Below are 13,757 nucleotides of genomic sequence, written 5' to 3'. Positions count from 1 at the left end.
AGTGTTCTCTAAAATAGACCTCAGATCAGGTTATCATCAGGTGAAGGTTAAAGAAGGGGACATACCCAAGACAGCATTCAGGACTAGATACGGACATTACGAGTTCGTAGTCATGCCCTTTGGCGTGACAAATGCTCCAGCTACTTTCATGGACCTTATGAACAGGGTATTCAGAGAATATTTAGATAGGTTCGTTATCGTGTTCATCGATGACATCCTTATCTATTCCAGAACTCAGGAAGAACACGTAGAGCACCTGAAAATAGTATTGCAGACCCTTCAGCAGAATCAGCTGTACGCCAAGTTCACCAAATGTGAATTTTGGCTAGATCAGGTGTCCTTCCTGGGTCACATCATCTCAAAGGATGGTATCATGGTAGACCCCAGTAAGATAGAAGCTGTGAGCAACTGGAAAAGACCCAAGAACGCCAGTGAGATCAGAAGCTTTCTGGGATTAGCAGGTTACTACAGGAAATTCGTAGAGGACTTCTCCAGGATAGCCTCCCCACTGACAGCTCTTACCAGAAAGAACAGAAAATTTCAGTGGACAGAGGACTGTGAGAACAGTTTCAGCGAGCTGAAAAGGAGATTGACCAGTGCACCTATTCTGACTCTACCAGAGAACGCGGATAGCTTTGACATATATAGTGATGCCTCGAAGTTGGGACTAGGAGCAGTGCTGATGCAAGATGGCAAGGTGATCGCCTATGCCTCCAGACAACTTAAGGATTATGAGAAGAATTATCTTACTCATGACCTTGAGCTTGCAGCAGTGGTGTTCGCTCTCAAGATTTGGAGACATTACTTGTATGGAGCTCAGTGCAGAGTGTATACAGATCATCAGAGTCTGAAGTACTTCTTCACTCAGAAGGATCTGAATATGCGACAGCGCAGATGGCTAGAACTGGTCAAAGACTACGACATAGATATCCTCTACCACCCAGGAAAAGCGAATAGGGTAGTAGACGCCCTCAGCAGGAAGTCCAGCGCTACCCTATTATCTCTAGCAGCCATGTCACCGCCCCTACAGAAGGAGATCTCAAATTTCGGTCTCGAGCTCATAGTCGGACAGCTCTCTACTATGACATTAGAGTCTACCTTGCTCGGTGACATCCAGACAGCTCAGGAGCAGGATCCTGAAATTCAGAGAATCAAGCAAGGTTTAGCAAAATCAGAAGGTGGAGAGTTCAGAATATCAGATAGCGGGGTGTTGTATTTTGATGACAGGCTATGTGTTCCGGATTAGGAGGAACTACAGAGGAAAATCCTAGACGAGGCTCACAAGACTCCCTATGCGATGCATCCTGGCTCCACCAAAATGTACCAGGATATGAAGAAACGTTTTTGGTGGCCTGGGATGAAGAGAGACATCGCTCGATATGTCAGCACCTACCTAACCTGTCAGAGGGTTAAGGCAGAACATTAGAGACCAGGGGTAGTTTTGCAGCCCATACAGATACCAGAATGGAAGTGGGAAGACATTTCTATGGATTTTATAGTGGGATTACCCAGAACCACGAATGGTTTTGATACCATCTGGATAATAGTCGACAGATTGACTAAATCAGCCCACTTCTTAGCTATCAGGATATCCTACTCCATGCAACAGCTAGCTCAGTTGTATCTCAAGGAGAGTGTTAGATTACATGGAGTCCCACGAACCATTATTTCGGACAGGGACAGTAGATTCACATCACACTTCTGGGAGTGTGTACAGTCAGCTTTGGGCACGAAGTTAAAGTTTAGCACAGCCTTCCATCCTCAGACAGATGGACAGACGGAGCGAGTAAATCAGGTACTCGAAGATATGCTCCGAGCATGTGCCCTAGATTTCAAAGGAAGTTGGTGCAAATATCTGAGTCTAGCAGAATTTGCATACAACAACAGCTATCAGGCCACTATCGGTATGGCACCTTACGAGTCTCTCTATGGGCGGAGGTGTAGATCTCCAATCTGCTGGTATGAGAGTGGTGAACAGAAAGAACTAGAACTTCAGACAGATCTAGTGGCAGATACCACAGTAGCTATCTGAGATCCATGAGAGGATAGAAGCAGAGCCTTGAAAAGCTATCTTGATACAGCGAGACCTTTAGAGTTTTCGGTTGGGGATTCAGTGTTCCTTAGAGTAGCTCCCATGAAGGAGTAATGCGTTTTGGGAAGAAGGGCAAGCTAAGTCCCGATATGTGGGACCATACCTTATCGGCAGAAGTAAGAGCTAGAGCTACCCCAGGAAATGGCAGCTGTCCACAATGTATTTCATGTCTCTATGCTGAAGAAGCGTATCCCAGATGCCACCCAGGTGATTGGCCCCAGTCGGTACAGATTCGCGAAAACCTCAGCTATGACAGTCGGCCTATTCATATAATAGACTGAGCAGTTAAGAAATTGCGGAACAAGGAAGTACCATTAGTCAAAGTCATTCGGCACAGTCACACAGCAGAAGAGGAAACATGGGAGACAGAAGCTAGCATGAGACAGAAGTACCCAGAATTATTCTAAGTTCAAGGACGAACATTTTATAAGGTATGGGGGATTGTAACGCCCGAAAATTCTCAAAACTATTTTAGAAATATTCTATGATTTTTCTGAAATTTTAGGATATTTTTACAGAATTTTTAGAGTAGCGGAAGTAGCAAAAACAAATAGAAACCGAAAACGGCCTAAGCGGGAATTGAACCCGAGACCTATGGTTTACGGATAATTCTAGTAACCAGTTGAACCCAGCAGGGTCGTGCTGAAAGGAAAGGGAAACAATTAAATTTATATTCAAGTTGGGCCGGAATTACCACTTAATATAAATAAGAAATTATTAAGTGAGGGTTTTATTTTTGTTAATCGTGATTCTCTTCTCCTTACCCTAGCCTCACGCCGCCCCTCTCCTTTCCTCCTCCTTCTCTCGACGCACCAAGCGAAGGGCCCTAGGAGCACCTCCCGGCAACATCAAAGGCACGAGGACGCTCCCCTCCGCGAGAGGAACTCATAGACGCGAGAAGATCGTTGAAGAGATCTCTCCTCCGTGAAACCTAGCGATTATAATCGTAAGAAATTACGAACAGGAGGTAAGAAATCCCTCACCTGCAGTATAAGTAGCTTCCGTGTGAATTCCATGTTTTAGTTTAGTAATATGTAGACTTTCGGCACAAGGATGCGAATTAGTGCATACTAAGTGTTCGATTAAAGTATTTAGCACAGAAAAATACAACTTAGGCATTTTAATAGCTCAGTAAATGCAATAGAAGTATTTAAATAGTTTAGTTAGTCTTTCCACAGCATATATGGGACTACGGTCCAATGGGTGGGCACCCACAGTCGCCTCTAGGTTCAGATAACCTAATAGAAGCAAGGTAAATTAATTAGCTATGATTCAGTATTTTATTTTCAGTAGTGGCACTGTACAGGATTAGATATCCATTGGGCTGGGCTCCCATAGTCGGTCCCTAGGTTTAGATAACCTAGTAAACCTTGCTAAATTCGGGATTTGTAACCCCGGGTTTAGTTGAGGATGCGCGCATAGCATGTACAGTTGTCGGGCCCATTAGAAGTATGATTATGTATTTTAATCTATTATATTATAGTTTTTCAAAACTCACAAAGATCAGTTATGTTAGTTGAGTTTGAATTCAGTTCCAGACTAGTTTAATTCATGTTCAGCTCAGTTTTCCTTGTTGTTACACATGATAGTTATGGTTAACTTTGTATGCTATGCTTTAGTGTTCATGTTCAGCTTTTATTACACATGTTTAGATGATAGTATGTCATGACTAGTTTGATTTCTATGTATGATAACATGCCATGTTTCAGTCTAATTAGTGCAAACAGCATATTTTAAAAGCATATTGCATCGAATGCATGTTTTAGTGAGGTAGATGGTTTCTTACTAAGCGAAAGCTTATAGATACTTTCTTTTCCTTATACTGCAGATAAAGGTAAAGGAAAGATGGACTAGCGGAGGCTGGAGGACAATGCTACGAAGATGTGTGTGGGCAGGAACTTGGAAAGAAGATCTTAGGGAACTCTAGCAAGCTTTGTTTAAACATTAGTACTTTTTAGTATTTTAGCAATTTGCACTTTAGTATGTTGATCGCTATGAATTAGTTAACCATGCACTCTATTATGCTTAGAACATTGTTCTTTATGATGTTAGAATGTTAGTTGTGGTTGTTAGAGTGTTTCCTAGCCATCTTAGAACATGTAATGTGATTGAGGCACGAAATAGTGCTGAAATCAGGGGTTCTGGTTCAAAATCAGAAACCCAGATCGATCTACAGATCGATCAGAGTTGGGTTGTGCCACTGGATCGGTCAGTTGACCGATCCAGTCGCGAACAGAGAGTTAGCGTCTGTTATGGATCGGTCAGCCGACCGATCCAGATGCGAACAGAGGGTACAGAAAAACTGATCGGTCAGCCGACCGATCAGTGATCCACTGGATCGGTCTACCGACCGATCAGTGTACTCCTGGATCGGTCGGTAGACCATCCAGCCGCATACAGAAGCGAGATGGCTTGTGGATCAGTCAGCTGACCGATCCAGAGTTTCTCTCCGTGCCGGTATCAAGCTGGATCGATCACTAGATCGATCCGACAGCCCAATCGATTCATGGATCCATTGAAATGCCTGATTACAGCTAGCAGGACATCCGAGAGGCATAGATTATCTTCCCTAGCATGTGTACAACTCCTAGGTTCACCTAGAATATTAAGTTCAGATTTTACAGTAATCAGTTTAGTAAAATTTTAATCAATCTAGATTTTCGCAATAGTAATTTAGCACAGCATAATGTAGCGATCGGCCTCACAACCTAGTCTGTAGAAGGCGGGTCGTTACAATTATACCTGTGCTATGAGTGTGTTTGGTGTGTACAAATTGGAGGATTATGTCGATCATACATATGTTGTGTGAGCAAGTGTGCCAGGTGTATTGTTGGTAGCAGCATGATGATTCTACTTATGTTGAATGAAGGATGTGGAGTGTCTGCATTATGTCATTTGTTGGATTACCCTGTCAACCCATATTCTTATCAGTGAGTGGCTCACTACGATGTTGATAGATTTGAGGATGAGTTTGATTTGATTGCTGGATTGTTATACCTTTGGCTACCACAGTGATATGTGGTTGAGTGATCTCGTGCAGCCTCTAGTTGGATAGTCGGGTGTCTTGGTCACTTATGGGATGTTTGTGGTGGAGCATTGCTCCCACCTATTGTGGATTGCTTGTAGCGGAGTATTGCCCTATGTATATATTATAGATACATATTACAGATTTGGTTGTGGTGGAGCGTTGCTCCCACATATTGAGGATTTCTTGTGGTAGAGCGTTGCTCCCACATATGTGGTATTTTCCACATTGGTGGATTTATTCTTTGGTGATTTATATTATTAGTGATTGGATTTTAGATTTATTATCAGAGATCTTATGGTTATGAATGTCTGTGATACGGACATTATGTGTCTTGGTTTTACCATTAGGGCTTGCGGAGCCTTAGATGTTTTCATGGACTCGATGATGGGGTATCCCTAGGATATTGGATAAGAATTCTTTATCGTTATTGACGACGTGGTGTGTTATTCCTGATCTGAGGTGTATCACGTACACTATCTTCGCATAGTTCTAGAGATGTTTCGACTGAAACGTCTATATGTGAAAATCAGTAGTGCGTATTTTGGTTGTCTTTTGTGAGATGTTTGAGACACACGGTCACCAGTAGGAGTATACCGTGGTTCCACAGGAGATAGAGGTTGTTACTGTTGGGAGTAGACGGAGTCTATAGAGAAGGCTCGCAACTTCCTTAGTTTGGCTCGATATTTCCGGAGATACGTTGAGGGTTTCTCTCGGTTTGCTATGTCACTTACACGCTTGACCAGGAAAGGCGTGGAGTTCACTTGAACTAAGGATTATGAGATCAACTTCCAGGAGCTGAAGCGGAGACTAGTGTCAGCTCTGATTTTTGGTTTTTACCTTCTGAAGAGGACGGATTCGAGCTCTATACCGACGCATCTCTACAGGGTTTGTGCACTATTTTGATGCAGCATGGCAGGGTAGTCTTCTACTTCTCGGTAGTTGAAGGAGTATGAGGAGAACTACCCAGTACATGACTTGTGGGTGGCTGCCATTATTTTGCCTTGAAGATTTGGCAACAACATCTGTTCGGTATTACATTTGAGATTCTCACTGATCATAAGAGTCTCAAATATATATTTTTACCCAGAAGGAATTTAATCTCCGACATAGGAGATGGATGGAGTTCCTGAAGGATTGTGACTATACGATTGACTATCACCCGAGGAAAACTAATATGTTGACGATACGCTTAGCAGGAAGTCCGGAGGGACTTTAGCTTGCCACCGAGTTGTGGTCACAAACTTGATTTAAGGTTTCTTCGATTTGGGCCTTGAGGGGTAAGGACAGACAGAGCAGGGTACTCTGGTTACCATGGTTGCTCAGTCGTTGATCAGGACAAGGATACGACAGCCATAGGCTGCTGATCAGTATTTACAGTTTATTTACAGTCAGATAGTTTCCGGGCAGCAGACTGAGTTCACACGAGACGAGGAGGGTGTTATACACTGCCGAGGCAGACTTTGCGTGCTTCAGTCTCATCCAGTCTTATAGGAGTTACTTCCGGAGGCTCATCGCTCATGATTTGCTGTCCACCCAGGCGGTACCCGTATGTACCAAGATTTGAGATGTTTCAATTGGTGGAACGACATGAAGGACGACATGAAAGAAGACATCGCGGATTTTGTAGCTAGATGTCTTGTCTGTCAGCAAATGAAGGTCGAGCACCAAAGACCTGCCGGCTTACTTCAGCAGATTCCTAATCCTGAGTGGAAATGAGAACACATTACTATGGACTTTGTGGTAGGTTTGTCGAGGACACGACGAGACCATGACGCGATTTGGGTAATTATTGATCGATTAACCAAATCCGCGTACTCGTTAGCGATCCGGAAGACAGATTTCCTGGATCGATTGGTAGATCTGTTTTGTCGAGAGATTATCAGATCACGTGGTATTCCGTTGACTATTATTTCGGATAGAGACCCCGGGTTCACGTCTCATTTTTGACAGAGACTGCAGCAGACCTTGAGCACGCAGCTCTGTTTCAGTACAACTTTCCATCCGCAGACAGATGGACCGTTAGAGCGGACCTTTCAGACTCTAGAGTACTTGCTGAGGTCTTGTGTATTGGATTTTTGGAGGCAGTTGGGAGGACCATTTGCCATTGGTAGAGTTCGCCTACAACAACGGTTTGCATTCGACTATCCAAATGACACCGGTGAAGTGTTGTATGGTAGGCCTTGTCGGGCACCCACCCTCTGGATGAGGTTGGGAAGACCCAGTTGTTGGGACCTCATAGAGCCTAGCATGAGGCAGAGTTGATCCGTACTATTAGACAAAGGATGTCAGAGGCATAAGACTGCCAAAAGAGTTATGCTGACCGGAGTCGGAGACTCTTAGAGTTCTCCATTTGCGACCATGTATTTCTGCGAGTTTCACCCACGAAAGGGGTGAAGAGATTGGCCTCAGAGGTAAGCCAGCTCCGCGATACATTGGACCTTTCTAGATCTTGGAGAGGATTGGAGCGGTAGCATACTGGCTAGCACTACCACCGTCCTTGGTAGGCGTGCACGATGCATTCCATGTATCTATGCTGAGTAGATACGTACCTGACCCGACACATGTGCTGACAGATGTCTTAGTTCCAGTTCAGCCGGACGTCACTTACGAGGAGATTCCGGTACGAATTCTAGACCGGAAAGAGCGTCAGATGAGGAACAAGACTGTCCGGCTGGTTAAAGTCGGATGACAGCATCATTCGGACAAGGAGGCTACTTGGGAGCTCGAGGATACTATCCGAGCTCGATACCCCCATCTTTTCACTTGAGGATGTGATTTAATTTACCGTTCAGCATTATACTCTTTACCTGTTGTTAGTATTTGCTGATGGTAGATAACGAAATTTGGGGACCAAATTTTTATTAGTGGGGGAGAATGTAAAATACCGAAAATAGGCAAATATTAATAAGGGAGTTTTACGGAATTTTTGGAAATTTTTTGAAAATTTTTCGGAGCTTGTATGGGCGAGTTAACGGGGGATAAAATTTGGGTTCCGGGAAAGCCTGTATAGGCTACCCTATTTAAGTGAGGAAATGTTTATATTTCCTTTTCTTTTTATATTTCTTTTCTTTATTTCTTTTTCTTCTTTCCTCCGTTTTCTCTTCCTCGCCGAACCCACGCGCCCTCTTCCCTTCTTCTCTCACGCCGAAGCCCTAACTGCCTGCGGCAGTTTCTTCTTCTTCTCTTCTTCCAAGCGCCGGCGACGCTTGCGCCAGCGTGCCCTAACCGGTGTCGCGGCAGTTCCCCCCCCCCCCTCGCGACAAAAACCCCTCGGCCACTTCTTCTTCTCACTTCTTCTTGCCTCTACCCGACACCGCCGAACCTCTATTCCTTCTGGTGTTCTTTCCCCGATCCACCGACGCCGATAGACGATAGCAACGCTGAGCGCCAAAGCCTTCTTCCTCCACGAGCCGATCCTTTGCTGTCCCTGCCCAAACGCCGGCGAAGCGCGAGCCCCGCCGGCCGAGTCTTTTCCCCTCTTCTGGCAGAGCAACGCCGATTTCCCTTATGCCCTAGTTGGGGTGTACAGCCACCGCTGCTCCTCTGCACAGAGACGCCGTCGTACCGGCCGAGGTTCATCTGTGCCCTAGTTCCGAGCCTTGGATCCTCCTCACTAATTTGTGGTGATCGGTTTTTTGGACCAGAAGTCCTTCCTCCCGTGGCTTAGCTTCCACTGCCGTTCGGTCATTTTTCTTTCCCCGCCCACAGGTGAGTGAGGTGAGCAACGTATCCTTGCTATTCCTTCTTATCAGTAGTACTCTTTTGATTTGCATTTGGATTACAGATCCAAGTAGTAACACTAGAACCTGTTGGATTCTTGGCTAGCAACCGTTGATTGGGGTGTTTGATTTGGAAGACAACAGGTCTACAATCTCGGCCACACATCTTGATCCAGCAGCAACGATATTTTGGCGTTGGATCAGTGACCACGACTGTGATTTTGAGGAAAGGTGTAATAATTTGGAATTTCTTAATGTGATTAGGAATTCGGATACGTATTGAGATGATGTGGTCTATGGATTAAGCATTTGCTTAGTTGTAGATCATAAGGGATTGGATTTATGCTGTTGATCATGTATAGGTTGATTAGGATCTTATCCTATTGGCCGTTGAGAATTTATTTAGCTATTCGTTGAGTTCTAGCTAAATAAATGTACGTATATTGGTGACATAGGATTTTGACGCGAGACAAGTATCTCGACTACCGATTTGGACTTTTCTATTTGGAGGCGGGTACTTTTGACTTATTGTCTTTGATATGCTTAGTAATGAAATTAACATGTTGCATTAATTGTATTTCTTATTTGTTTCGGTTAATCACTGCCCAATACATGTTACCTGTTTGATTGGTTGTTTGTTTGCATCTCGTATTGATGTCGTACCTGATTTTTCATGCTCATGGGTAGTGATATAACCATGTTTCACATGTTCAGGACCTAGGTTTGATACCTTATTGATCAGTATATCTTGATATGATTTATTCACTATGGTGCCCATTGTTATATGTCCAGAGGTTGGTTTAGTATATTACCATGCTTAGTGACATGCACCATTTGCATGATCGCATGCTGTGCGATAGATTGCTCCATTATTGTTGAGCACATTGCCAGTTTCATCACTGTTCGGTGCTCCGTTGTGACGCTCATGGGTAGCGTGACACAGCGTGGTAGCACGTCAGTTTGGCTCTTCCGGTGCTCCGTTGGTCCGCTCATGGGTAGTGTGACGCAGCGTGTAGCACGTTAGAGATCCCTCCCCGTCATAGCGTATCGGGAGATGAGAGCATTTCGCTCCCCCATTTATGATTTGGGGTAGGAGTACGTGTGTACTCTGACAGCATCCCGTCCACTCGGTCACTCATCAGGGGTAGTGATGCAGAGTGCACGGTTGTCACAGCTCTACCCACTCGGTCCCACTTTTGTTATGAGTTGGCTGACTGGCGTCAGGGGTGACCATGACATTGGCATCATATACATGATGCATTTATTGTTTGTGATTGTGTTTGCTGCATTTATATGCTGAATATTGTTTGGATACCTATGTTTGACATGCATACAGGTCTTCTATACCTTTCGGACTGTTTGTCAGTACAGATTCTCTCCTGTCTACTTCTGTTTGCATTTATCTTTATTTTTAACAGGAGACTGTACGCATGATTAATGCTAGGTGTTATTTCTTTACTTTGCATATCAATTGTACCTGCTGAGTTTTGGACTCACCCCGCCTCCATTGTTGTTATGTTTTCAGGTTGATGCTGTCAGGAGAGAGTTCCAGTTGCTAGTCCCCTGCAGACCTCAAGGATATTATTGGACTTTTGGTTTTTCTTACATAGACTATGCTAAATTTGTTTTAGATTCTGTTCTTGTTTGATGATACTTGGACATTGTATGGATTTTGTGATGTCGATGGATTTGGTTTTGGATTTGCTTTTACTACATGTCTGCTTAGATGGCAGAAGAGGTAAGTTGGTTTTATTGTCAGATTTTGAGCTTTACGAGTGTAGTGGAGTAGGGTTGTTTTCGAGTCATGATATTACTGATCTGTGTACTTATATATAAACTGCGTGGATGTATGTGTGGTTGTATTTTATTGTTTTTTTATTATTCCAGCCGCCTGTGGCTGAGGTATATGAGGATGTAGAAAAGTTTCAGATTGTCCACCGTACAGGGGAGATGCTGCCGAAATTTTCTCGGACAGGAGCTCCTCTGGGGCGTGACAGACATTCTTGCAAGAAAAGATTTAAAAGAAAAATATTTCCAAGACTTTCGCCTTGGGATTAGTAGTGCTTGAAAGATAAAGATAAGAAGAAAAAATAATATACTAAAACAAAAGAAAAAAGTTTTAAAATGCTTTGAAAAACGGTTAAGTTATTTCAAAGCTAACGAGGCTCTGATACCAATTGATAGATCGTTTGAAGCGATAGAGGGGGGGTGAATATCACACTTTTTAAAACTATTTTTTTCGTATTTTGAAACCAAAGTCGTGCAACGGAAATAAGAAAAAAGACAAGGTATTTACTTCGTTAGGAGCCTAGCTCGACTCCTACCCGAAGGCCCGCAGTCCTTGACCGCACCGATGGGCAAAGCACTATAATCCTTCTTTCTGGAATCCTCAGAAAGAAGTGAATCGTACAAGTACAAATATGTAAGATAGTAACACTCCTACTATCTTACAGAAATTAAGTGCAGTACTAAAAATATATACTGACAATAGAAGTAGTAAATTGTAGCTTGGTCAGCACTGTTGGATGAAGTCGCTTGCAAACTTGATGACGACGTGTAGCATGAGCAGCTAGCAGAAGAGCACAAGAGTTGATCAGAAAGTACATTTTGGCCTCTGACTTCGAGCCTCAATTTATAGGTATGATGGATGTTCGATCGACTGATCCCTCTGTTCGGTCGATCGAACCAGCTCCGATGCCTTCTAGCTGGAGTCTGATGCTGGCTCGATATTCTGCATGAACTGGACTTCAATGGTTGGGTCGACCGATCCCTCTGTTCAGTCGATCGAACAGGCTCCTTCCCTGTTCGTCAAGATTTGTCGTGATCTGCATTTACTGCACCTTTAATATTGATGGTTCGGTCAACTGATCCTCGGGTTCGGTTGACCAATTAGTGTATTTTCCTTCTGCATCTGATCGTTGCTGATTAAACTGATCTGTACTGAGTCATCTTGGTTCGGTCGATCGATCCTCTGGTTCAGTCGACCAATCCGGCCAAACCTGCAACACAGTATTAAGCAAAGTATCCCTGCAACACAAAGGTTAGCACAGTAATATATAATGCATGAGTATGACAGTTAGGACTGTCTTGATCTCAACTTGGAAACCTTCCCGGTTTCTTTAGTTGGATCAGCGACCTTAGGTTGTTCCGTTTAGGAACCCGACCTCACTGTCGCTCTTCCAGTTGCATACCTCAACTTACCTGTCAAACATGATCCTCCAGACATGTTTGGTCTTTTTTCTGCTTAGTGTCTGATCGCCTGATCCACTAAGACTTTTCCTGCAATACCATATTAGCCAACAACAATAATAGTAATACAGAAAACAATGGTAAACCTAAACCTAGATTTACCGAGATCCGCTGGTCCGGTTAACCTTGCTTGGAGTTCATTCCTCCAAGACTTCTCGTTACCTAAGATTATCATCCCCTAGGATTTTCTCCACTTGGCTTCACTCACCAAGACTCAGTATTCGGCTACCCAGGGATCAAGTCCTCCGGACCTATCCACCTGGTTTCCACGACATACCGAGATTTCCCTTACCTAGCCTACTAATGCATGATGATCAATGGCATACACCAAAATAAGTAATTTTCAAAAGGAAAAAAAAATGCTATAGCTATATGATGTATGTATGACATGACATAGTATTTTTTTGTATTTTTCATAATAAAATGAATGCAACACATGATGTCATGACATATAATATGCAATCAATCATTACATTTTAGCATAAATAAAATATACCTAGATAATCTATCTAAGTATCCTTAAACCTTAGCTAAAATCCTAAAATTAAATCCTAGATTAGCCAATTTCATCAAGAAATTGCTAAACCCCAACTTGGCATTTCTTTACTCTTTTGATTTATTTATGCCAATTAAAATTAAGCACATTCCTCAAATTTTGACATATTTATCCTTCCAAAGGAGTAATCACCTTATATTTTAAGCCCTTGACTCCCTAAGAACATACCAAAATTCCAACTTGGTAGTTCATATGATTCTCGAAATTGTGCCAATTTAATTTAAACATAATTCCTTAAGATGTGCACATGTTACTTTTTCCAAGAGTGATAATTTGGATTAAGGTTTACATTTCCCTTAATTCCATAAGAAAATGTTGAATTCCAAATTTGACATTACTTTTGCTTCTCTCAAGTGTGTCAATTTAAATTAGATTCAACTCCTCAAATTTTGACACATTTTACTCTTTAAAAGAGTAACACTAATAATCCTTTTTGATTTTCAAAGGTTAGTGAAACCTTGAAAATGCTCTCAAGTGTCAACTTTACTAAGGTTGGGTTAACTACCTTTCCAATTGAAGTTGACACTCTCTAAATCCATCTAGGGTGTAGAGAATATGTTCCTAGGAACCCATAACCTATTAGTGCTCCTTGGATGCTCTAGGTACTCACTCGGGATAACTTCCCTAGATACCTTTCTAAGGACCTTTCTTGGCTTCTTAGAAACCTTGGCCACTTTCACTAGGTCACTTCTAGGGCTAACTTCCCTTGTAACCTTCTTTGTGACTTTATTTGTCCTTTTTGGAGCCTTAGTCACCTTTACTAGGTCAACTCTAGGAATAGCCTCCCTTGTGACCTTTTTTGTGACTTTGTTAGACTTCTTGGAAGTCTTAGTCACATTGGTCTTGCCAAAATACTTTTAGGGATTCCTTCCCTAGTATCTTTGACTTAACCTCTAAACCTAGGGTTGGTCCCATAGTTATATGGAACTCTATGAAAGGAAGTCACATCCTTCTTGACTTTAGGTTTGTATCCCAAACCTCTATAGCCATTGGATGGCTCTTGTCTAGCTCTCCCTAGAGTTTGCTCATTTTGACCCTTAAGCATGTTTTCCATTCTTGCTAAGGTCCTTTCTAAATTATCAAGTATTGTCCTCAAGACTTGGTTTTCACTCC

The sequence above is a fragment of the Zingiber officinale genome, chromosome 10A, assembly GCF_018446385.1.
Source record: "Zingiber officinale cultivar Zhangliang chromosome 10A, Zo_v1.1, whole genome shotgun sequence".
In the NCBI taxonomy this organism is placed as follows: Eukaryota; Viridiplantae; Streptophyta; class Magnoliopsida; order Zingiberales; family Zingiberaceae; genus Zingiber; species Zingiber officinale.
Note: the sequence above shows the minus strand (reverse complement) of the source record.